General features: G+C 39.1%; 1 protein-coding gene and 1 non-coding gene across 2 annotated transcripts in view; one reads left to right on the forward strand and one right to left on the reverse strand.

The window, feature by feature from the left end:
- LOC131993429 (pro-neuregulin-3, membrane-bound isoform) overlaps window positions 1-27,475 on the forward strand; it is a 495,301-nt gene that overhangs the window by 265,718 nt on the left and 202,108 nt on the right. The gene's annotated exons all lie outside the window — the stretch shown is intronic.
- trnaq-uug (transfer RNA glutamine (anticodon UUG)) lies at window positions 24,933-25,004 on the reverse strand. The gene has a single exon. It is a non-coding gene; the product is annotated as a tRNA-Gln (tRNA).

A 27,475-nucleotide genomic window follows, 5' to 3' on the forward strand; every position in this document is an offset into this window, starting at 1 on the left:
TTAATTTATCTTTTAAGAGTTAATTTCTTATTTTAAGTATTCAACATGCTTATTTCTAGATGTAATAATCTTAATTTACTAAATCTTGTCAAGTGAAATCATCTGTCCATGCAGCAAGATAATTTCCCTCAGATTTAGTGTTTTTATTTTGTTTTTAGACACCTTTTTTGCAGTGCAGCTTTTTAATTTATTTTTCGAGTGTTATTGTGACTCTAGTAGTCAAGAAAAAAACCATTCTGTATATGTTTTCTCTTTGTAGGAGATCAGGTTACCAAAAGTAAAGGACTCATTGGTCTCTATCTGCCCCTCCTCTATCCTCCATCGCCAGGCTCTCTCCATCTTTTGACCCTGTGTGGACAAATTAAATTCAGGGATCCACACAGTTTTCCAGCAGAGGCTTCTTATAGAGGGTTTTACTGATTGCTCTTGTTTTAGTGTGTGTGTGTGTTGGTAAGGGAGGAGTTGAGGTCAGCCACCTCAGCTGATGACAGCAGGAAAGGAAAAGAAAGAACAACAGGTGGATTGGGCTGATAGTGGGGAAGATCCAGTAGATGGTCTAAAATGCTCTGTGGCGAAAATCAAATGCAGCATGAATCTAATCCGTCCTCCATGTTCCCTTCACCAAGCAGATAAGTGTATTCTTCACGCCATCTGTGGGAATGACAAATCTGTCGGACATCCATCGCCTCAGGTCTGGATAAGGGAAGTCTCTCAACCTGCCTGGTGTTGATGTGCCCCGGCGCTGAATCTGCCGCCGTGCCCGTCTGCATGTTGAATTACCTCATTAACCTTTTCAAAGCCAGAGCAGGTCAATTATTTACAGGTAATCTAATCTAAAACACTCCACTGGCTGAAGGGAGAATGCCTTACTATCGAATGGTATAACTGTTCCTTTCTTTGAAATTCTGAAGCAATAACTAATACATTTTAATCAACAGATGTTGGTATTCTTACTCTAAGCTTGAACAAAGTAACAGATGGAGCAGAGGCAAAGAATGGCGTCCTGAAAACAGAGTATTATCCACTTATTGCAACTTTCCAGCTGCCATCCGGAGAAAATATACAATTTCCTTCCTTAACCATCAACCTAACCAAGCTAATATCATAGAAGGGGATAACAAGCCAGGCCATGCTGCTGTGGAGCCAGCCTGAGGGGTTGGCTCTCTCTCCCTGGTTATAGTGTTTTGCACTAAATTGATTAACCAACAACACGTTGAAGACAACTTGAGTTTCAGCTCTTTGGTATTTTGTAGACTGTACTGTGATCTGAAAACTTTACAACCACAATGGTTCTGTATTTGAGCCTTGTTAAGTTATGCTAAACCACATGTGGCTCTTCAGGCCATCTGCAGTGGCTCCATGTGGCTGTGACAAAAAAAAAATGTATCATTGGTGTAGGGCCCAAAGCAATTTTTATTCTTCAATTGTAAAAATGTTAAGCTTATATACGGCAATAAAGCATTTCTTAACATACAGCTGTGGAAAAATGATTGTACCACCCTTGTTTTCTTTAGTTTCTTGTTAATTTTAATCTCTGGTACAACTAAAGGTACATTTGTTTGGACAAATATATTGATAACAACAAAGATATATCATAAGAGATTAATTTAAGAGCTGATATCTAGACATTTTCATGTTTTCTTGATAATAACCAGAATCATTATCAAGAAAAAACATGAAAAATGGTTAGATATCAGCTCTTTATTATTCAATGGTCTAATCATTTTTTCCATGACTGTATTAGTCAACTAAAATGTGCACCATAGCTTACGAAAATCTTAAAACTAGACTTGAAGTTGGCAAAATGTATAGGTTAAGGCTTTTTGAGTTTCCCTAGCTAGACTAGCTTTCGATTACAAACTCCAAAATCATATTAATAAATGCAAATTTTGACCAATTAGTCATGTTGGTAGACTAATTTAGACTTAGTAGGCTATTTTATTTTCATTCAAAGTAAGGTTTGCGGCTCAATTCCGACATTTTCTTTTATTTTGGCCAACAATGGCTCTTTTGTTAATAAAGGTTGCTGACCCCTGTGCTAAACAAAACTGTCGTGGCAATTTTGACAACTGCACTAAGTTAATGGGTGAGCTGGCCAAACACAAAGCACTCAATACTCTGTTCAGTAAGTTTTAATAGCACATTCGTATTCCATACAGCGCACAATCCCGAATGGCTCAGTACAACAAAGTCCCATGCACCGCTCAACTTATATTTGTTGTAGTTACCAGCATTGGTTCTTCAGCAAGTCTCAATGTGGTCCTATCTTCCTGCCCTATACATCACATCAGGACAGAGCCCACTGAACCACATGTTCCCTTCAATCATGGTGTTATCAGAGTTAAATTTACAGAGTCAGTTCCCACAATGCCTTGCGTCTTGAATATCAAGTAGGTCGCCGCCTACTTCATGTCCCACCATGCAGGAAACACCAAATTTCCTCCACAAAACAAACCATTCCTGCATAAGTGTCATAGTTGTGCGTCTCAATCTTTTCATACAATTTTGAAGTCTTTAAGTTAAAGTCACAGTCTAAATTACATTACATTACATTAAAGTGTTCTTTGTGTATCATCAGCAAAATGCACTTTACCTTGTTCTTTTCTGTGGTAGAATAATATTCAATCTGCCCTGTGTGATCACCATATGTTAATGGGCCCTGTATAAATGACTGACTGACAAGGTCGTCTCCAAAGACAGAGACGGAGACACACATGGCTGTTCTGCTGGCTGCAGCACTCCGCCTCTGTCACTGTGATGGATCTCCTCCACCTGGCACCTCCCTTTGCTGGCGAGGAGCAAAGGCAAGGTGTGTGTGTGTGTGTGTGTGTGTGTGTGTGTGTGTGTGTGTGTGTGTGTGTGTGTGTGTGTGTGTGTGTGTGCGTTTGCGTGTGTGTGTGTGTGTGTGTACTTGGTGCAGGAGTATAAAGATAGAAGAAAAGGAGACTAGGAGGATCAACAGAGAGGTGCAGGGGGCAAACAGAGGGAGGATTGATTGTATACATTGATAATTCTGCATAGCTCATTAATTCAATATTTTGTGCATATGTGCATAGTGTGCATAAGTGGCAGCCGTTTGGGGTAATAAAGAGAGAGTTATGTTTTCTTGAGAGGTCCATGTGGACTTTCATTGCATTTGCAGGCATTAACCCTCTCGAGTCCATGAAAGCACCAACACATGAATTCTTCACGTCATGAAGACATACAAATGAAGCAACGTCAACATGAGCCTTGCCATCAGCTTCCCTCTAAAATGCTGGCTTGAAACTCCATGCCAGATTTTTTATAATCTTTATTTTTAAAGGTCCCATATTATGCTAGTTTGAACTGTGTAATACATGTCCAATGGTCCTTAAAATCAATTTTATGAAATAATTTTTTAAAATTCGCTCACATACAGTATGAAAAAGGCTGCAGAAGCCGGCAGTTTCTGCCTCATTGAATACAGAAGCTGTTTTGGGTGGGCGGAGAAACTATGTTAATGAGGCGCTGCTCTGATTGGCTGCCTAAAAGGCTTGGCTTCCGCACAGAGCCGTCTCTATCAGCTGACTTCCAGCCACGCAGAAAAAAAAGTTTAACATGGCTAGCACTTTAGGAGTTTTTATTATATTCGGCCAGGTAAAACCGGATATGTCAAATATATTTGGTATAAAAATTTAGAACTAGATATTATCCTCATTTTACCTGTTTTATTATAGTTATATTTGCAACCTGTATTCATATTTGCAACATTTAAAATTCTGTGTATTGAAATATAATTTTCAAGATCTGATTTTATGTTTTCCTTTGTTTCTTTTGGATTCAACATTTTAATAACAAGTTAAAAATTAAAAAAATAATAATCAGGACATATAGGTGAGGTGACGCTGAAAAAACTGATTCCAACATGACATGGTAAAGATTTTTAACAGATTTTTTAAAGGACATAATAGCCCAAGATTTCAGAGGGTTAATGGAAAAATAGGAAGGGGAGAGAGAGAGAGAGAGAGAGAGAGAGAGAGACAGAATGCAGAGGGTTTGCAAGAAGTGACTGGGGCAATAGAAGACATATTGACAAAGTGACATGGAGGGAAATGAGTGAGACAGAGAAGGAGAAACAGAGAGGAACAAAGAGAAATAAATAGGGAATGAGGCAGAGAGAGGGAGAAAACAACAGTCTAATAGCTTCTCACATGACTTAAGATGACAGTCAGATCACATCTTGAGAACTTACTTTCCTTCTATGAGTCTACATAACAGACCAGTCAGCAGAGCTTTAAAGAGAACATGACTCAGCAGTTTCCCCAAACTCCCAAATCTCATTACCAACAGTTTGAAACAGCTCTAGATGTAAAACAAACTGTACCGTGTGACTTATGTCCAGTCCAGCACTCAGGGTGACGTCTGTCTGCTGGCTGACCACAGTGACTGATCATCACTTATCGCTTCATTGGATTATATAGAGCGTATTAAGATAATGTATATGCTTCCCATTCAGAAAGTTACTGGTGCATTTAGAAAATGGGAAATAAATCATGTAATTTATATAGGTCTCTCACATTGATGTATTTAGGTCTGCTCTGAACTGCCCAAGATTATAGAGAGATAGAAAGCAGCTGAGTCACTCTACAAGCCTTCCAGCTGTCTCGACTTAACACTTTGTGTTGGTAAACCACAGCATCATTTTCTATCAAACTGACATTATGTTCACTATACTTACTGCGTACATAGAATATTCAGATTTACCTGAAATATAATGGTTAGCATTCTCGCCTCACAGCAAGAGGGTCGCCGGGTCGACTCTGGCCTGTTTTCTAAATGTTCTCCCCGTGTCAGCGTGGGTTCTCAACGGGTTCTCCAGCTTCCTCCCGCTGTCCAAAAACATGCACTTAGGTTTAATTGGTGACTCTAAATTGCCCGTAGGAGTGAATGAGAGCATGATTGTTTGCCTCTATGTTTCTGGCTCTGCGATAGTCTGGAGACCTGTCCAATGTCAGCTGGGATCGGCTCCAGACCCGAGTGCGATTAAGCGGTTTAGGATAATGAATGAATGAATAATGCAATACAAAACCAACCTAGATGAACTCAAATGAAAATTAAAAAATTAAAGCATTCAAGGAATTTAAGGAACTTTATTTGTCATACCAGGCACATATTCACACATGGGATGGATATGAAAATACCATACCCGAGACCTAATTTAAAAATAATTTAAGAACCTAAGGTAAAGTAGATAAACAAGCAGCAATGAACACAAAAAAATAAATGTAAATAAATAGATGATCCAGAGCGGCGGCGCGCCTGCCTACCTGTTGCAGCCTGCATCAATTTAAAATCTCTAATGCTGGCCTATAAAGTTTATTTTTTTATTTTTTTATTTAACAGGGACAGTGCATGGCTCTCAGCCGTACCAGAATTAGCTACTAGCTAAATTTCATCTGTAGTCCCTGGGCAGGAACAAATTACATAAATCTAACACAAACAAACAAGCCTTTCAAATAGCAACAACAATGTTTCACACTCTTAAAACACAATACAACAGGAAGAGTAAAGTCACAGTATTAAGACACAACACAAAACAATGTTAAAATACAACACTTAAGAGATTGCAAAATAGTGAGCTAATGTTTGAGTTTATAGTTGGTGGGTGCATGACTGAGTGGATTTAAGACATGATTTTATTTTAGATTTAAAACCAATGAATGTGCCGATGTCTCTGATCTCATTGCTGTCTCAAGTTTTCTCTGGTACTGCACCCAGCTACCTGAACACCCTGATACAGGCATACGCTACCTCACCACCGTTGTGCACTGCAAAAAAAGAAAAGTTGGGTGAACTCAAAATTTCAAGGCAACAAACTTCGATAAAAGTTTAAGTTGGACAATTAAACTAAATATTTTAAGTTTTGTTTTTGAGTTTGCTCAACTCTGATTTTCTCTGGCACGATTGTAACGCCGCTATGAAATGTCAGCTCATGTTGTGACCACAATTTTGAGTTAGCATTGATACGCTAATGGCTACTCTTGTAGCTGTAACAAGCAGCGCCGCTAGCATCAGTTAGCTGCTAGCATCAGTTAGCCGCTAGCTTTCGCTAATGACCGAATTTCACAACAAAGAAATAAGAGTTATCAGAACTATTGTCCCTTGTTGTGAACCCCGACTTAAAGATATAAGTAACAACAACTCACCAACTTGTTTTTGAGCAGACAACTGGCTTCCTTTGTTGTGCTAACTTACATTATTGCCCTAAATGTCAGTAATTTATATTTCCAAGTTTTACCAAATTAAATCACTGTTTTAGGCCAAAAAATACAAGTTGGCTTTTTTGCAGTGTGCTCTTCCAATGAACGGTCCAAGACAATCCAGACTCTTTGCATTTCTTGTTCCCCGTTGGTGGAACCACTACCAGTTCCAACCAGAGCAGGGGCGTCCCTCTCTACCTTTAAAACTTCCTGAAGACCAAGCTCTTCAGAGAGCATCTTCTCTCCTAGCACCACACCACAACTCTCCTCCTTAAAGAATTGTCACCAGCACTTATTGCTGCACTAATAGCTCTTATTGCACTAAAGCTTGATTGTTTGCCTTTTTTTTTTCCTGTAAGTCGCTTTGGATAAAAGTGTCTGCTAAATGACTAAATGTAAATTTGCATTAAAATGAAAAGTTCAATTCCAAGATGAGCAACAGACATACTGTATAAATGTAACAAAGAAGTTAAGATGAAAGATGTAATTATGGACTTTATGAACAATCGCTGCACAAGACATTTGCAGGAAAATGTTGAATGCTAGAACACAGTGTAACATTAGCACGAGTGAAGAGGGTGAAGTGGCGTAAATTCTGATTAAAGGTGATTTTTTCTTTTATAACACAACTTTTACAAAGCCCACTTGACTGTAAGTAATTATTACTGCTGCGCTGTGAACGTACTTACAAATTAAGTGTTTTTGTCCGGCTGATTTAATCACAGCTTGTGGGGGGAAAAAAGCTAAGTCTTAGTGAGAAAAGTTTTGATGTGTACAGTTCTTACTTTTTTTATATTCATAAAACGTGTGACGCTTGCACAGATGCAGCTCTAATGCTGGATTTGACCCATTTGTTTTACATGCATTTGTTTTTTGAGCCCATGATCAGAAATCCCAAATGATGCAAATATCAGCATTGTTATCTCTTATTTAGACAAAGAAACTTGAGATAATCATTGTTAACATTTAAAGTGAATGTGGATTTGTCTCTGCACTTTATCTTACCTGCTTCCTTTCAAATGTCCCTTTTGTCCTGATATGTAACAGCCCAAAGGCAACCTCTTGCTTTTCCTCAAAAGCCTTATTCTTCCTAACACAAAGACCCAACATCACTGTTGTTTGGCCTGGTGCTTCTCTTATCATGAGTTGAGAGCCACTGCAGCTACAGAAAGCAGCCAAACATGTCTGTTTTCTTTGTATGCTTACGTACAAGTTGTGTGCTCGTGTATCACACCGCGTCTTCACTGGCAATGAAGTTGTTTGTATTGATTGTGAGAGTGTGTGAGAGTGTGTGCTCCGGGCACCTCTCCTTTTTGATTTATAATTCTGTTCTTTGAGAGAGAGAAGCACAGGAAGAGGAGTAAATACAAAGAGCAAATGAATGATAGATGGACAGAGAGAGAGAGCACAAAGGGTCGAAAGAGACAAGAGAGAGAAAAAAAGAGAACAAGCAGGTGATGGGAGAGTACAAGAAGAAAGAGAAGCAGAGGCAGATGAGATCAACTTTGGAACTTTTCTCCGATATGACGCAGCTCTGGCAGGTGGAAGCTCTGTGAGAAGAGACTGGCAGGCTGTAGATGTTTATTTCGCTGTGTTTGACTATCTTTTATTTGGCCCTCAGGCTGCAGCATTATGCTGCTATGTTTGAGACTTGAAATGGTGCATTTTATAGAATTTGGACTCCATGGAAAACAGATTTACTCGCTGTCATGTTTGTTTTTACACTTGCCTTGCATTTTGCTGAGGCCAGCCTGGGAGGAAACTATAAAGTCACGGTTAACAGATGTTATGAATATTGTTTATTTACTGTCGATTGACTCCAAATCAAGGCGTTAATATCCATGCAGATGCGGCACAGAAAAACACACACACAGCATTGCGTGGTGCCTCCGCAGGATGCTGAATAAATGGAGTTAGAGCTTGTTATCGTAGACAATCGCAGTGTAAAAGCTGAGTGTTGCAGTCCTTTGATAACTCTCTGCTCCTCTAACACTTAATAAACCTTCATAACTCATAGTGGCCTCTCAGTGACCTGGCCTGCACAGAGCGTAACACAACTGAGCCTCTGGGAACCTCGGCGTACTACACAGCTGCGAGAGGGGAAAGTGTGCTCATGTTTCTCGTTGTTGCTAAGTGACAACTGGAAACTGGTTTTAAGTGTAAAGCCTTTTAAATGAAAGCTGAGCTATTTTGATCTAAGTGTAAGAAACTCTGAGTGCAAAGAACAATCTAAGGCACAAACAACCTTGAACCAAGCCAGTTACATGAGAAGTGCATTATTGTCTTCTTACAGTTAGAAATGATCACATAAGCTGGCGTTTGGCTTCATGGCTCAGTACTCAAGCTTATGTATTCAGAATATCTTTGTTCATAGATTTAAACACGTTTCTGAAAGTAAATTAATGTGAGATAAGAATTCCACAGTTACATTAATGTTGTATAGCGTGTTCTATAATTTACCAGCCTGGTCCTTTCACTTACAAAGAACTTTTAACTGGTTATGACACATGTCCCAGTTTAATACTGATGCCTCTATATGACCTACATGAAGAAATACTGCAAGAATATTAGCTATTTCTATGTACTGTGGTTATTTTTATGCATGTTACAGTGTTTACTTAAAGTAGAAATACCACAATAATAGTAAACAGTTCTGCATGTCTTTTATTTTACTGCATCAAAATTAGTGAAATGCACAACAACCTTAAGTAAAGTAAATTGAAAGCTATTCTTGAATAGTTTTGAGTAAATCTGGTTTTAGTCACATTTGAAAGGTAATACTCCAGAGTGTTTATTCCCAAAGAGTCAGAATAACTGAAAGTGCTACTGTTATTGAGTGATGGAAGTTGAAACACAGTACAAAATACATTTTTTATTGTCCGCCTGAATATTCTTAGTAAATACATGCCTGCAGGTCACTATAGTTGGGACTTATTAGCTAGAAAACACAATGGGGTCATAGTATGAAATATGACCTACTCACATTTTTTAATTTAATGAAGATATCAAAAATGACTATTTTACACAGGTTTTTATAATGGTCATAATAATAATTATGATTATGTATTCATGGAGACTCCAATAGCATCCTTGGTAACCATGGTGACATACCAAATGTCCGTACATTTTGAACCCTGCAACCTACAGTCATCATTCTGGGCTCTGATGAAAGTGAAAATGACAATTTGAGGAATCACATCCCATATCCAGATTTACTGTCAGCATTACTGACACAGAGTTACTGTTCAAAAACATTTTTTTTGCACGTTTTCCACTTTTTAACTAAACTTTGCACATAAAATGCTCGAGAAATTTACCTCCCTTTAAGCCTCGTTGTGTTTGATATTTAATTAACTATATAAAATGCCAGTCATCAGCTGGCAGGACTGTAAGCGGTTCATCCAATTGCTGACAAAAGGTGGGTGGGTGCCTTCCCTCAACACGGACCCTCATTGGCTATTAGGGGTTGTGGGTTGGACATAGTTTTAGAAGTCATAGACATAGAAGTTCCTAATAAGGACAAATTAGCTGTCAATCCAAAGGTCAGCGTCAGGAATTTTGTAACATTTTGTAACAGGAAACATTTGTGGGTAGTTATTAAAATATAAATGTATTTTGGAACAAAATGTCGACTAGATTGGATTAACTGGACCTCTGTTAATGTAAAGTGACCGTTTTTGATGGAATATTATTGATGACTGGTTGAGGCTTCAAAAGGTAAATTGCGTCTGTAAATTTTCTGTAATTTGTTATTGGTCTGCCAGAGACCTTAATAAATTCGGGTATTGTGGTTGTATCTTAAAATGTTAAAATGTAGTTTTAATCAATAGAATCACAAGAATCTTAGCTTTTCATGACATGTAGCATGAATATCATCTTAAACAGTGGTTTTGTACATAAGCGTAACAGTTTAATAACAGTGTAAACCACCCCTTGGACGTATGAACAATGTACAGTAGCAGTATTCCCAAACTGCTCATGTTTTCAATGTGAAAACTATAACTAGATAATAGTATAAAAACAAAAGGGTAACAGTATACAGTTGCACAAATACTCAAATAAACTACAAACACTTTAAAAAGGTAAACTAAAAGTATTTGATTACTTTTCAGCTGTTCCCACACCTCAGGACTTTTCTTCACACTGATTATCATGCATTATGTTTCAATATGAACTAACTTCTCCTACACTGCTCTCTGTGGGCTGAAAATGTCAAGTGTGTTAGCAGTTCAGTCAATAATAGTAAAGCAAATGCTTTCCAGCAGGTCAGTGCGACCCAAAACTTTCTATCCAAAGCTCTAACCAAAGCTGGACCAATTATTGTGCTCTATACACCTACACAGGTGTTATCACTTAATGTGATTACACCTCTGCTCAGGTTAAAGGTGGGAACTCCCCGAGATCACCAGGCTTCATTTAGCAGCAGTGAGCAGCTGTTTTTACTGACAGCAGATAGACTCATTTAGTGACTAGTTGGTGAAGAAATTGGAACATCTTGCTGCCGTGTATGGAGCCATATTATGTTTCCCAGGAGAGGGTGGAGATCAGATTAGAACTGAAAAAAAAAAAATCACATTGGATGAGCAATGCTCATGTAGCCAACTGTTTGCTAAAAGCAACTTCAAGATGATAATATGTCAACCTTGTGTGTTTGTTAGCTTGTTGTGCAGTTATTCTGCCCAAAAGTGATATAAAGAGGAACACAGCTAATCGGGAGCTAAATATTTTCTCATTAAACTTTTAAATTTTTATTGTTTTGAAAGATTTTGTTCAGTGAAGAAGCAGCATCATGTTCAAAACCATGTTAACCACCTGTCTGAAGGACAGATGGGTTAACCCCCTAACAGTGTGGCCAACTCCTCAGTAAGGAAAGTAGCTATTGGTTGTCCTAAAAGTCACTAGAAGTCGCTAAATGATGTCATAATTTATAACATGCATAATTTACCATGTGCATATATTTGTAATTGACGCTGTAGGAGAGAGGAATAATTTTGTGGAAAAGACAAAAAGTGAGTAAAAAACACCCTTAATATGTCCAAAATGCAGTTCTAAACATTTAGATAAACATATTCTGTCACAATTCCAACCCCCCTCCTTTTTCCGATGTTTGGACCGGCAAAAGTGAACCAAAACAGACATTCTGACTGTAAACCAGACAGCAGCGACTTCATGCATGTGCGATTTGCAGAATGGATGCAGAGGGGTTAACATCCCCTCCGGCTCTGACTGCAGCTGGGAGAGACTGCTGCAGGAGGACTGTGCCGCTTGTGAGTGCTATGGGAAGAGGGAGGGGCCGTTGGCAGCACCCGCAGATTTGTTGTTGGTCGCTTTTTGGAAAAATAGTCGCTAAGGGGGTCTAAAAAGTCGCTGAATATAGCGACACAGTTGCTAAGTTGGCAACACTGCCCCCTGGTCTTTCAACCAGGAGACTATTATTTGTAATGCGTTGTTGGAAGTTACAGTATGACTGGAAGTAGTGTTTTTTTAACCCTAACCCTGTTCCTTTTTCCTATCCTTAGGAAAGTGGTTTTGGTGCTTAACCTTAACAAGTGGTTTTGGTGCCTGAAACGAACCATTTAAGAGCATTTACTATGTGCTACAAAACAGCAACTGTGGTGTTTAAAATGACGGTCGTGACGTAAAGTACAACAGTGGTGGACACGAGTCGACAGTGTATTCCAGTCACGTGTCAGCAATGTCACATGTCGCACTTGTAGGATATCATTAAATTAATTCTGCAAAAATGTTTTGTAGGAAACGCATAAATGTTGACAAATGATTTAAACCAGAAATATAAAAAAATCGAACATCACAATTTTCGGAAGTAATTATATTACAGGGTGGGCAGCATGAATTGATCATGAGTAGCCTGCCTACTGCTGCTGTTGTGTATGTCTGTTCCTTATATGTGCTCTGCTGTGCAACAAATGCCATTAATGTAATTGCTTGGACAGATTACGGGACATATTAAAGATGCAGTCAAGCTCTCCGTCTCTCGCTCTTTCTTTCTCTCTCTCTCTCTCTCTCTCTCTCTCTCTTTCTTTCTCTCTCTCTTTCTCTCTCTCTCTCTTTCTTTCTCTCTCTCTCTCTCTCTCTCTCTCGTTGTATGATGTGATTAGAAGCCCAGAGCCATCGGTGCCACAGAGCGAGGACAATCAAGTCTGTCCCAAAAGTAATAGCTTCTTCTCGACTTAATTAAGAAACTCACTCTGCATTCTATGTTGGCGTGGTGGTGGGGGGTTGACAAACTGATCACTGTGTGTGTGTGGGTAGACATGTGGCAGAGTGCCCACAGATCTGTGCCTTGCTGTTTGTGGATTACAGATTGAAAGCTTCTTGAAAATTTCAGTTTGTCTCAGGAAAAAAAAACCCGCAGACTCTCTGCGTATCCTTGACTGTTGAGCTGATTTATGAGTTGCAGAGGCTGGATGGTATATAAATAGTTCAGAGCTGTATTTGGTAATCTGACACACTTCTGACCTAACTTTGTCTAGAGGTCTGCCTAATGAGCTTGAGAAAAACTTGATGAATAGAATGATTATCAGAAGAAAAATAGGATTCTCAAAATTCTGCTTACCCCTGCACTAAACAGAGAAAGTGTTTGGAAAGTAGAAACACCCATGTCTGCATCCCCAGAGACATGACTATCTGAAGTGCAAACACAAAAAGAAGTTGTGCATCCTAGAAAACTGAGGGTACTCATGTGAAGGGCAGATAAGAAGTTTGTATAAAAAGCTAGTTGTTGAAAGAGAAGAATCTTGATGACTTTAATAGAAAATGTTTGCTGAGCAAAGCTGCTCCTTTTCATCATCAGACAGACTCTGAACCTCGAGCTGCCCAGTGTCACCTCACTTCTCAATTGTTGGCTCAACTGCAGCTCCACTGCAACAATTACAGGTTAAGTGGTTTACTCGGAGGGATCATAGTTGCTGATGTAGTGGTAAAATGAACTTACAGTCATTTAACAATGTGAATGTGCTGCTTTTCCTTCCATGTTGCATGTTGCACTCATATCCCATGAGCTGCACATCAGGTGATCAATTGTTGGATTTTCTTTCTCCTTTGGGAGCAATAACCTCTTCATTTTTGTCAGAATATCCCATGAAATCACATTAGAAGTTCCAATAGTTCTCATGTACAATTTGATTGAGGATCCTATTAAATCCCCCTGTAAATGTCAAGTAAAAATCCAACCAGCTTTCAGAATGTATGAATATTCTAGGTCTTTATATTATTTTTCCAAGGACTCTGACTATCTTATTGGCTTTCACAGTAGTATGCTAATTCAAAATCCTAAATAAGCATTTAAGGGTTTGATTAATGGAGGAATTTAAAAGTGGGACAGGAAATATATCTTGCAACAGAAGGAAAGTGAGGTCACATTTTAGAGCACTTCCACAGCCCTTTCTGATCATTAACCTGTAGCTATTTACCGTTTGATCCGTACATTATTCATAAACCTATTAAAGAGAAACAGCCTGATTAGACATGAAATATCTAAACCGTGCTTAAACTATGACAGCATTTAAACTGACAAATAGAGAAAACAACAGATGTGTAAGTGACACGGCTGGTTGTTTCCAAAGTATTTTACCACCTGGTGCCGTGGCCAAAAAGTGTGAAATGTGGCTACATGCTGTAAAGAGTTCACTAAATAAATGTAAACATTATTGAGATTAAGCTGCCAGATAGAACAGAGGTGTGGACTGTGCCAGCATATATATAGTCTTATTATAGGTACATGCACAGCATCTTGTGCTGCCAGTTGACATGATGAAGAGATATTGCTATAATGTGACTGAGCTGGTGGAAAGTATAGTGACAGAGTGCTGAGTTTTTATGAGTGGTTTGGGGAATAAATCCCCTCATATTTTTATCTTTGTGTCATAAGAGAATGTTGCATATGAATGTGAGTTGTGGACATTAAGTTTACCTGGATTTTGCCAGCTCAAGTGCTACAATATCTGCACAGCACAACTGATGCAAGATGCTTTATATACATTAAGAAATCCATGAGAGAATGCAGACGGACAATTACCTTTAAGTGCTTAGTTGACACGGGAGGAGATGGCGGTGACCACATGAGACCGGCTTGAACAAACGGTTATAATTACAGTGGTATCCATTAAGTCCCCACATTATTACTGCAGGTGATTATATCTTGAATGCTATATGGAAGAATCAAATTAGCAAAAAGCATGACAGAGCTCAAGGTTCACACAGGAAGTCACAGAATTGTTGGTGTAAATCATAGTCTGTAAATAAATAATGGACGTAGTCACCGTGACGTCACCCGTTGGTTTGTGGCCCGTTGGAAGCATCGAGTTCAGCGTTACACTCGTCGCCATCTTGTTTCCGATACGGGGAGCAGACCATATCTGGACTGTGGAGGAGGAGAGGGATCTGATCACTGACTACAGCCTCTCTACACCTCAACCTGACTGAGAGAAGCTGCTGCTAATTCATGTTAGCATTAACTGGAGCATTAACTGGGATGTTAGCTTTGGCTAGCAAAAAACAAAAACAAAATGTTCGTTACTTACCTCAGAAAACTGAACAGCGACTCCTTGGAGTATCTGTTAGTCCAACCAAATGCTGAACAAGACATTTTTACTGAACAAAACGTTCGAATAAACTGTCATTAAGTGAAAATACAGTGAAAGGGTCAAAGTTATGAGACCAAACCGCTAAACGTCGTCTTTTCTATCTATATAACGCTATATATAACTTTATTGACACGTTGCCATGGATTGCCTGGTTAGTGACCTGTCAATGAAAGGTAGCCACGCCCCAAATCATACAATTCTTTATCTTCTATTTTCTTCTAAATGGGGCCATTATTTGAACTATTAACATCAGATTGTCTTGAAGAAGATTTTTTTTTCTAGTGATTGAGACTATAGTGTTGTCCTAAAATATTCTGAGGTAATAAATCAAGTTAGAAGTTTTCTCATTTTGCATTGAAATGGATGGACAGAAATGTTTTTGCTCAGCGCCCCCTGCTGGAATTTTCGGTAGAATACAGCTTAAGGCACTTCCTGGTTTGCCTCCCTGCTCAGACCCGGAGGTTACCGTCTGGTGTAAATCTGCTGTCTGAGTAGAGATTGCAACATTTAAGCTTTGGTTTCTTGGAAAGTAGCACGTAAAATTTAGACAATATTTGCATTCTAATAACTAATGAAGAGAAATAAATCGGAGGATGGTAGGTAGCAGGCAAGAGTAGAAAATGATCCAGAAGGATGTAGAACACAATGAAGTGTCTTCATCTGCAGAATCAGTCATGGTGAGAGTCACTTGACCTGAATACTTTCCCAATGATCCAATCCCTTACTGACAAGACCCATCATGCTGTAACAAACACTTGTGTAAAATTATCATTACAGGGAGCAAATAAGTTCATAATCTTTATTTATATACCCCAAAAAGCAGTAGGTACGATGGCGGAAATGATTTGATTTGATAAAGATATTAATATTAATTGTGGTTGCAGATGCAAAGTAATCAAGAGTTGGTATCTTCAACAGCATTGTACTGTAGTGTGAGTATGTGTTGCTGCAATACTAGAAGAAATGTTAGTCATAACACTAGCAGAGCATGAGTATTCACATGAGCAGCAGCAGTGGTAGCAGCATTCACATTCACATTAGCAGCCAGTTTGTGATTATAATCTCCAGTGTCAGTATGGAGCCTGCAGGGATACAAAGCCAATCCAGAGAGAGCGGGCTGGAGCTATCACCTGGAGAGTAATGAATTTCTCCACTATAGAGCCAGATGGCCAGGGGACGAGACGAGGCCCGATACTTAGCGCTATTTATTTGGCGAACCCTGGAGGTGCCCCGCGAATACGATCTGAGCCGAGAACAGGAAGGAGTGGGGAGACTTTATGGGCCGGGCTGGGCTGACTGACGCGCAGACAGATTAGCAGCGGTATAGCGGGCCTATCTGCACAGAGCAGGTGCGCTTAAAACGAGCCACTGGAGTGTGTTTTATGTGCGTGTTCCAGTCGGTGTGTGCGCGGAGAAAGTGAGCGATAGAGGAGGAGAAAACGGGGTGGTATCAGATTTCCGTGATTAGCATGTTGTTGACCGCAGAGCTATCTTGACACACTGACATTTTGTTTTTGTTTGGCTCTACAGTCAGAGCACAGAGGCCTGTTCACACATCTATCTGTGCCATGCCACACCGGGCCAAATATCTGCAATGCAGTGGCTGCCATTGCTTAACTCTGCTGCCTGTGTGCAACACCCCTGAGTCCACACAGACAGATTGAAATGCACACACATACAGATGCCCACATGCATACACACACAAATGTAAGAAAACACACACATGCAGGCACACACACACGAGCATTTGGATTGAATTGGACAGCTGCTGCACCTTTACTCAACAGGGGGATCATTCCCGTAAATCCCATCTCCTCTCTCTCATCTTCTTTCCCTAACCCTCCCAACCCCTCGTCCCCTTGCTTTTCTTCCTCTCCTACCCATCCCTCGCTCTATTGACCAGCTCGGCCATGCTGTCTGTCTCCCATTGATCTGAATATAGAGACACATCTCCCTGCAAGGCGTTAAGAACGAAGCCTCGTTCTAAAAGCGGACAGCCAGGCCGCCTCCCTGCAATGGGGGCTCATTGTTTCACTCTCACGACTTTCCCTCGATAGAGCATGAGCAGCAGTCTTTTGTGGCAGGAAAATTTTGATAAAAATGTTTATTTCCAAAACCTTTCGCTTGCAGCTTTTCCCAGCTTCTTAACTTGAGTTTTTCATCTGTTTTTTATTTGGCACAGTACCTGTTAAATTAAATCAAAAACAATTTGCAATCGGTGTTTCAAAAAGGAGATCTTTAAAAAGACAGCACATCACAGACTGGTGCTCTTATCTCAGATCCGCTGTATCTGTGAAGGTGATTTGCTGTAAAGTTATTGGACAGCTGCAGAGAGAGAGAGAGAGAGGAAGAGAAAGAGAGAGAGGTGCTGTTATCTTTATTGGATCATGCTGTGCAATAATGATATCCTCACACTACCATAGCCACCTTGTGTTTGACAGTGCAGCTACAACCCTGCTTCAAAAAAAAAAAACAGTCATGGTTTCTCTGGGTGAGGAGACGAGAACTGTAACGAGAAATGGAATTTGAGCAATGGGATGAATGGCGGTGTCACAGTGAATCAGTGGTGGAGGGGGGTGGGCTCTTCTTGTAAAAATCTATTTCCGTTTTAAAGGACCATCATAGTGAAGACATTTGTGCATTGTGGGGACATTTTGACTGTTGCTTACTGCTTCAACTGATTGTTTGGTTGGTTTTAATATTTTTTTGCCTTTATCAGGCAAAGAACCATATTTGGTAACTTGAGCGGACATCTATAACAGGTCTCCTCTCTCTCCGTGAGCTCATAGGACCACATGGATTTCTACATCACAGATAGTGACACTGTGGCATCTGACCAATCAGTAAATCACACAAGATTCAAGCTTTCCTTTATTGTCATTGTATTAAAAAAGTATACAACTAAATGTACGTGTGCTTCTCGTATATAAGGTGCTTTAAAAAAAGACATTCAAACATTACGCATATGTAATAAATAGCCTAAAAAGATAATAAAACAGTTTAAAGGTAAAAGATAAAGTGGTGATGGATGCAAATTATGTGTTATTTTCTATTTAGGGTTGCTGTGGGAAAGAGACTTTAATAAATATAATAATAATGACTCAATTGACCTCGATTTGCAATATAAAATGGCTAACATTTTGCAAAAAGTCTTGTAATATCCTCCAAAAACACTTCAGGGTTGACATTTTCCAAGAGTGCCCTATAAAGGGTTAAGGTAAGAATGAGGTGTAGGTTAGGTTTAGGGTTGCAACTAAGGATTATTTATAATATTGATTAATCTGTAGGTTATTTAAATGATTAATCGATTAGTTGTTTGGTCAATAAAATGTTGGAAAACATCAATCAGTGTTTCCCGAACCACAAGATAACGTCCTCAAAATATCTTGTTTTGTCCACAAACCAAAGAGATACTCAGTTCATATCATAAAGGAAGAAAGAAACCAGAAGCTGAAATCAGAGAATTTGGACTTATTATCTTTAAAAAACTACTCAAACCAATTACTCGATTATCAAAATAGTTGACTATTTATTTAATAATCGGTTATTGTTGGATTAATCAAATAATTGTTGCAGCTCTAGTTAGGTTAGGTTTGAGTTAGGGGCTTGAGAATGCATTATGTCATAGAGGGGCCTCTTTTTTCTGCCCTTGATTTCGTTAAATATATGAGTTAAAACATGAATTCTTGTGCTTTCTTTGCACACGATGGTAAGAAGCTTCATGAGGAGGAGAAGCACACACAAAGGCTCACAGCACCTCCCACTCCCTCATCACAAACTCCTCCACGGAGGTGGAAGTTGCCAGCATAGTGCAAAAGACACGTATCTTTCTCATGCACCAGGGATGCAATTACAGGAAGTCTTACATACAAGGTCTGAACTACTCTCTAACATTTTCTAAATGAAGCGTTATTCTTTATATTAGTACAGCAATATGAGGCAACTTTCTCTCCCTACTGTGATTCAAGGCTGTAGCTACAGATGCAAAGATATGCCAATATCTGCGAAGAGATGGAGAGAAAGCGTTATAATTTAGCCTTGTGCTAACTAACTTTGAGGTCACAGGTGCATTTTGCTAAAGTAAGCAGGTTAAACTATTGGCAACATTTTCTCTCCATCTCTGAAATGCTTCGCATATATTGACACATATTGACCCTTAGCCTTCAAACCTTTGCAACACTTCTTCTCAGCATTTTTTTCCACACCTGCCTAAGACTTTTGCACATTACTGCATTTTTTTTCTTGAAAATGACAGCAAAAACTACTCAGCTTAACATGAGTAGATGTGAGGTTTTTTTTTTTTTTTGTATTGCCATTTGGTTTAGATGTATGACAAAGTTTTATTTTTTTCAAACCTTGGAAATCTGCCCTAACAGACTTAGATTCCCACAGCCCTTTGAGTGCTCCGAGTGCGAGATGTGAAAAAATAAAACTTTGTCATAGAGCTAAACCAAATACATCACCGGGAAGGTATTGGCCTGGAGAGTAACATATATCAATTTCAAGGTTCTATAATATTCTTGCTTTGAGATATTGACCTTTGAACCTTAACCCTGGGGCATATTTAAATGATTATAACTAAGAGACAAAAAGGGTTACAGACATGAGACCTACTGTTATAGAAAGGTGTTGACATGGACTATAATGTGAGCATAGTCACTAAGGGGTGGGAGTGGGGGAGCTTTAGGATATGCTGAAAAAATAAAAAAATCCCCCATTTAACAAGATATATTAAAAGTCTGATACCGAAAATGTGATTGACATCCCCTCAAACCCCTGGAAAGCCACTAATTAAGTATTTCCAACTTCCAATTTTAGGGGAAACCCTGTTTTATTAAAAAAAACTACAACTCCCTAGACCTCTCTTCAGTACTTATGTCGACATCAGTAAACGTTTTGTAGTTCTTCCGTATTAGGGTTGTGAAAACCTATTTCTACTCAATATATTGAATATCACACACTGTCTAATAAATAATTATACTGCATGTATATTATCTATGCTAAAAAAAGACAACAATGTTTGTTTCATGAAGATATTTTAACTAAAACAGGAGAGCAGAGTCCGGGCCATTTACAGTGAAGCACGATTCAACGAGATCGCACAGCACATCCGGTAGATAACAAAATAAAACAATTTCAAAATAAAACCCAGCGGATCGTCTTTTTCTGGCGAGATCTTCGCCACAAAGTGATTATGTACATTCACTGAGGGAATATTTCGAAAATAAAACATATATTTCTCGCTAGAAATGTGATCAAAATCCATTTTTATGCAGAAACAAAGTCAAAATATTGATTTTTTCACTAAAAATGAGAGAACTGTCCGCCATGTTTTTTGTTCTGACCACCGGAACCTTGAAAGTCACGTGACTTGGAGCAAACCAATAGGAAAAAATACCAGTCATTAACTTGCATTGTAGCGAAATCCGTGTCAGTTTCACAGAAATTTGAGTGATTCCGTGGCTATTCCACGGATTTTGAGTTAAGCAAATCCGTGGCTATTTCACAGACTCCTGTGAGACCAGGTTGCTGTTTACCAAACTCAACAAAATTCTGAAATTGATTTCAGTATTAAACAAGTAAGTCATCGTGGAAATGCTGCGTGAGAAGATTAAATTTTAAATCACAAAATATAAAACCTCATCACACTACAATAACATGATATAACTGCACACACTGTGCTGTGCTGTGTGCACATTATGTGAAAAGCTGTCTGTTCTCACCACAACCTGTTTTATAGACACAGGGGAAAATAACACTTCTAACACACAGTATGATGTGCTCCTGGTAGCGTTTGATGATATATTCTCTCAGCTGTAGTATGATGTGTTTTTTTGTTTCTTCCACTCACTTACATACACAGAGATGTTAATTCCTTTAGATGTATACAACAGATGCTAACTGGGAATGCATGTGTTGCACTCATAGATATCTACGCATGTGTGTTTCAGCTCTTTGTTCTGTTAAAAAGAATGACGAGGCGCCCTTGCTTTCAAAAGAGGAAATTGCTTGTGACCCTGCTGTTGCAATGGTGGGCTGCAGACGGGCTGGGACATAAAAATATACTGGAGCAGTAAGTGGAAGGAAAAAAAAGGAAAGACAGGCAGAACGGGATGGAAAACAGATGGACCAGCACAGAAGGAATATGTGTTTTCTGACCTTTTATTTACTGAGGGATTGTTTGCTGAGCATGCCTAGGGTGCATTCGAAGAGTCTTTTTTGATTAGGGAGGCTCCAAACTGAGTGAACTGACCCAGAAGTATCTAACTGGCAGCCATGATAAAAGCTTGTAGAATTCTTTAAATGCTAAGAAAAGGCGCTTCAGGCTTTGGTTTCCTATCTCTGTCTGCTGAGGACACACAGCATCATCCTTCATGAAAGGAAAGGAGATAGAACAGTAATGCTCTGCTTCGTCAGTAGGCAACTCGGGTGTTTCCAGACCAACTTCTATTTCAGCTTTATGTTTGATTACAGTACATGTGTTTGTTTGTTTTCCATTTAAAATGTTTTCATAGCCAACAGAGCATTGATGGAGAGATTTCTGTACATCTCTACATTCAATAGACAGTGACTGTTGGGAGATAGTGCACAGTTGGTATACTGCACTTTTTAACCCATAAGAACCCAGACCCACTTATCCTTAAAGGATGTGTTTCCACATAGAACAGTGGACACATAGAACACATTTCTGATGTTTTTAAAAAAAAAAATACTACCCCTAAATGTCAAATTTCTGTGATATGACATATACGTTACATTGGGCGTTTATGGTATTTATGTTTATGATATTTCTTATTTTAAAATAGAAAAAAAAAACTAGACACGTTTTCTGCTTACAGAGACACAAATTTGCCTTTTTATTTTGCATCTCCATAACATTTATCAAAATTGTGACTTTAATTTGTTCAGGAAATATGGTCAGAACAAGTTAAATGCAACACAGGACACAACTATTAATGGATTAGAATTGTTAAATGGGTTTAAACTTAGCCTAGTAACAAAAAATAAGCTTTTAAAATTAGCTACTTTTACATATTTCTGTTTCCAGTCACACAGTATACGTCTCTTAGGGATTTAATGAGTTGTCACACGGGTGTCACCATGGGTTCTTATGGGTTAAAAAAAATGTCACATGAGATTGACTTTACTTTAAACTGCAACATACACAGACTCCTTTTCTAGCGCATCACGTCACGTCATTTGATGCTCCCAGCACAGAGGAATAAGCCTTCCAGACAGCAGAAGTACTCAAGTTGCAGGAGCCAGGGTGCTGTCTTGGTGCAGTACCAATTCAAGCAGCAAATGTGATAAAATTACTGCCTCTCTGGAGTGTTGAAACTGGTAAATGGGACAGTGGTGCATTGTAAAGTGGTAATGAGCATCTTGAGCAGGCGTGCACAGAAAACAATCTGCACTGGTGCTTTGACACGTCTTACACTTCTGAAATGAAGAATCAACTGCAGGTTTTCAATTATTTTCGAGTTTAAAGAACAGCATAAATGTGCAAATTGTCCTCTAGTCCCTTTGTCATAAGCAGGGCAGGTGAACAGGATCCCAACCAGGAACAGGAAGTGGTATAGAGATTTCTAGCAGCACTCTCTTTTGTGCAGTGTGATGGTGGCAGCAGCAGTCAAGTCAACATCAGGCTTCCCAATTCTAATTTCTTTCCCCGGCAGTCCTTTTTTCTGTCCAGTACTGCGGTCCCCTGGAGGTCAAATACAGGCCAGTCTGTCTGTGAGATGTACCGAAAAAGTCCCATTCAAAATGTTAAATGAAAAGAGCCCCTCTGCCTCCAAACCATGTGATGGAGGAATGCACAGTGCATGGAGGGGGCGTGGCCTCATCAGCCCTGCAGTAAGCAGTGTGCTATGTGCATTAGAGGTGGGAATCAGCAGAGGCCCACAAAACGATTTTAACCCGATACTTGAGTCACAATACGGTATTATTGCGATACGATACATTGTGATTTAACTGTTTAACTGAATGTTGTGTCCAAAAAAATGTAATTAAATCAGGAAGTTCTCAGTCTATTCATCTACCTTCAGTCTTTTTATTTTTCACAATGATAGTCAAACCCACAGACTGACCAACAAAGTATCCAGTCAAACTGAACTGAACTGATATCAAACATGTATGGACGGCAACAACTGCAGCATTTTATCAAACTTTCAAAAACTTTAATCTTAATTTTTATAAATGAAGCATAAAAAAGCCCAATTTTGCAGCATTAATTTAACTTCCTGACATGATATCCTGATGCACATGGTACCTATAGATCCCTTAGATCTTCTAGTTTCATATGATGCCAGTATCTCAGTATATTCCATGCTAAGGAATGCTAAATATCGATACTTTACAGCCATGAATTGATATAATATTGCCCCGCAAAATACAGTGAGACTAAGGTGTATCGATTTTTCCCCCCATCCAATGTGCATGTGATTGAGGAATAGCAGATATTTAAGTGTACTTGCATGAAATCTGGTTATTTTTGTCTTAAATATAAAAGATTATGCTAAAATGTATTTTCCCCAACTATATTTAAGTTCCCTGTTAAGAGCCAACCTTCAATTTTTGTAAAGTCCCAGTTTATTCACATAAATTCCTGTTAATTCCAATGGAAAGTTTCCCACTTTGCCAAAATTCCCAATTCCCATTCCCAAAGTTTTGCTCCCTCCTCAGACATTTATATTGGCTGTCAGAGAGAGCCTCAGTATGAGCTTTATTAGAGATAACACTTACAGTACATATTCTTGCACAGTGCAAACCCTGTCTAGTGATATATTTATAATTTCTGGAGAGAAAAAGATGTGAACACTTGCATGGATAAAACATCTGTTTGAGGATTAGAACCATCTGAGGCTCTGTGCACGGGTTCCTAGCGCCTCTCGGATGGTTTGTTCGTAAATGGCTCCAGTGTGCCCCATCAGATGGCTTACGCTGTGTGCTACCAATTAAGCCCACAGCCCGGGCATTAAATAAATAAATTATCTCATCGGTTTCAAATGTGGAGCATGAACATAATCTAAATATCAGCTTCACAGTTTCAATTATTACACCACAGGCACAGTCTGCAACCACTGTAAGAACCAGTGGCACAATTGGACTTTTTTCACGCTTGGTTGTATATACATTAATTCAGCAGAAATATATTTAAAAAGTGTTTGAATAATAAAATGCCATGACATTACAATGGGTATTTTAAATCTGTTTAATCTTATACCACGGTACTAAAAGTCACACACCACTGGCTTCCATGCCGTGGTCCATTAAATGACCACCCAGTAAAAGCTTAGATGTGACTTTACGAGGACAGGTAGACATGTCACCTCCAGTTATTTCATATGAAACATTTGTCTCCCTCAATTAACTCCATCAATTCTCCATGACAGTCTCACCCCTCCTCAAATACAGTCTGAGAGAGAGAGAGAGGGAGCAGCCAGTAAGTTAATCAGGAAAGAAATTGATCCATTCAGCCACAGTTTATTGCTAGCTAACGTTCCTAAACTCCATTTTCCATTTGCTGTCAGGTGAGGTCAACTGTTACCTATGATGCACTGAAACCTAGATGCATAACGTAAGCAATGGAAGAAATTTAAATTGATATCAATGATCCCATGCACCAAGAAAGATCCAAATAAAAATGCTGTCCCACGTTTGTTCTGGATGCACTGCAAAAAAGGTGTGTCTAAAAACAAGATAAAAACCCTAAATCTGAGGGAAATTATCTTGCTGCATGGACAGATCATTTCAATTGACAATTTCTTAAATTAAGTAAAATAAGAAATTAACTCTTAAAACAAGATAAATTAAAGCTGCAAGCAGTGATGAACTGGCCCCAGCAGAGTGCACTGCAAATTATTTGGTTCTTACCAAGATAAAAAAAACTTTAGATTTAGAAGTGTTACATTTACATTTACATTTAGCAGACGCTTTTATCCAAAGTGACTTAAAGGAAGAGTTAAGACAAACAATCAAGGTATAGTGTAATAAGAGCTATTAGTGCATCAATAAGTGCTAGTGACAGACAAATTGGAACACTGCCCACTTGAGATGATTTGGACAATGTTAGCAGGGTTAAGACCATAGTTTGGGATAACACGTAAGGTTCCACCGAGATTTGAACTCGGATCACTGGATTCAAAGTCCAGAGTGCTCACCATTACACCATGGAACCCCAGATAATTTAGATAATTTATCTTGTTTTAACAGTTATTTTCTGATTTTAAGCATTCAACATGCTTATTTCTAGATTTAACAATCTTGACTTAACAATCTTTTCAAGTGAAATTAGCAAGGTCATTTCCCTCAGATGTAGTGCTTTTATCTTGTTTTTAAACACCCATTTTTTGCAGTGTGAATTTGAGCCCTGGTTTCATCCTTTACTTTTAAGCCTGAATCTCTTTATATTTTTTCACATTTGTCATCTAGCTTGCATACTGTGTGTATGCATATACATTTGTTGCATGCAAGCACTGCAGTAGAACTTTTTGTCCTTTGATTTTAAAGTTCTTCCTTGACTGATGCTTGCACTTGAGTTGAGGAAAGCACCACCAGAACTCTTTAAACTGTTGACTTACAAACTGTTGCCTGTTTGAGTTTTGGGTTAAATGGCTCTGTTCTGTGTTTGTGAACTGCTCCCCCTCTGCTACACCACCACTTACATCTCAAACACCTACCACCTGCTGCAGCTAATAAGCCTCCTTTCTGCACCAAAAAACACCATGTCACCCTTTTTCGCTTGTATCCTTTCTTCTCGAGTCCCTGTGCCTCTGGTCTTTATTCCTGCTCTCAAGGCCAATCAATAATCAGGCGGGCCAGCACCAGCCTGCCAGAGACCTTCGCTATCAGTTAGCATGGCTGCCTGGCCGGCTGCCTGTCGATCTGCCACTCTGGGGGAATGTCAACCGTGAAGGACGCCATTACAGGCCTGCCCATGGGACTGTCATGCTTTAGCCCCTCAAACACAGCTGTGTAATGGTACACACACATGTAGTAGGAAAGACAGGATAGAGGAACGTCAGTGACTGGAAGACAGAGAGGGAAGATGTGAAATATCTCATAATTATGATACAAATATTGTAACATTTTCCCTCTGCTCTCTGTGCAACATGTTCACTGTATCAACAGTTTTACAGATTAGTGCCTCATCAGTGTTTTGTGTAACGGTTAGCTCTTGATAAAATATGACTTGAATTGTGCTTAAGCACTTTTTGCTGAACTAGCCATTTGAAGCTAATTAATTTCGGTAAAGAAATGCAATGCCAGCAAAGAAAAGCTTCATGTTTTCATTGGGAACAATTTGCAGACGTTCAGTTCTGGCCAGACTGAAGAAATCTTCACATTTTAACCAACTGCAGTACTTTCTGCACTAAGCATATTTAAACACTAATTTATTCAAATTCTCTGTGAAAGGGGACAGAGAAAGGTTAGTTTTTCTAAAGCCATTTTCTTTGGTTTGAAGCTCAATTTAATTTGCAAAAAGCTCTAAGAAAGGTATAACCACAGAGAGACCATTGTTCAATATGACAGGATAAGTTATTTTTCTGTCTAACAATACCTGGAAATGGGAATTGGCAATGAAATCCGTGGAAATATCTTCTAAGAAGTCCATTAAGAGATTCAATTGAAAATCTTCTTGACTTTTCACATGGTTTCCAAAACGGACTGGAGGCAAACGGCTGCATGTTCCAGGAGCTGTCGAGGGTTAGTGCCAATCATCTCAAGTGTCTTCTCCTAGATCATTTTGAACATACATTTTTGACTTGCTTGATATAGTATTTGCTGACCAGACACCTCAGGACCCATTGATAGCCATTTCAGGAGAAAGATGTGTTTATGCTGCTGCATCTGCCAAAAAACGTTGGTGTATTCTGAAGGAATAGCCAACATAGGAGTAGATGAAGACTGGTACTTTAAATGTATTTCTTTTGTATTTTTCTTCTTTTATAGTTTACTGCAAGGGGATTCTTAATGGGATTTGTTGCATACTGTGTATGCTTCCATCTCCTGTTCTCTCAGTTGTGTTCAATGGACAAAATTGAATCTGGAGAAGTTCAACATTTACTGTCATCAAAGCACTCCAGTATCACAGAAAATATTTTCTCTGCACTAAACGTGACACCGTGTGCTGCGCCATTAACCACTTTCACTTGTATCCATAAAAAAATTTAATACTCTCACTGTACACAGACATCAGGTCTCCAGGGACACCTAAATGATTTACAGAAATAGCATTAAAAAAACAATGCTTTTCTCAATGTTGATACCAGAGCATTGCTAAAAACAAACCGTTTGACAAATATCAAGAAACTGAGAACCTCAGTGAATTAAATAGATTCATTTGCAGGGGTTACAGAAAAGGTTTTTTGTGGTGTTGTTCTAACATTGACCAAAGCTTTAAATCTAGCAGTTAGCATGCACACCTCAAACCCCTGCTTTAATGCTACATCATAGAGGTGGGACCCAGCAGGGACCCAGGAGGGTCAGCCTGGGCCCTGTTACAGCCATAGAATGTATATAAATAATGGACAAAGTCACCGTGACGTCATCCATTGGTTTGTGGCCTGTTGGAAGCCTCGATTTCATCGTTACACTCGTCGCCATCTTGCGTCGCCATCTTGTTTCCGATACGCGGAGCAGACCATA

Source organism: Centropristis striata, chromosome 20, assembly GCF_030273125.1.
Source record: "Centropristis striata isolate RG_2023a ecotype Rhode Island chromosome 20, C.striata_1.0, whole genome shotgun sequence".
NCBI classification, from domain to species: domain Eukaryota; kingdom Metazoa; phylum Chordata; class Actinopteri; order Perciformes; family Serranidae; genus Centropristis; species Centropristis striata.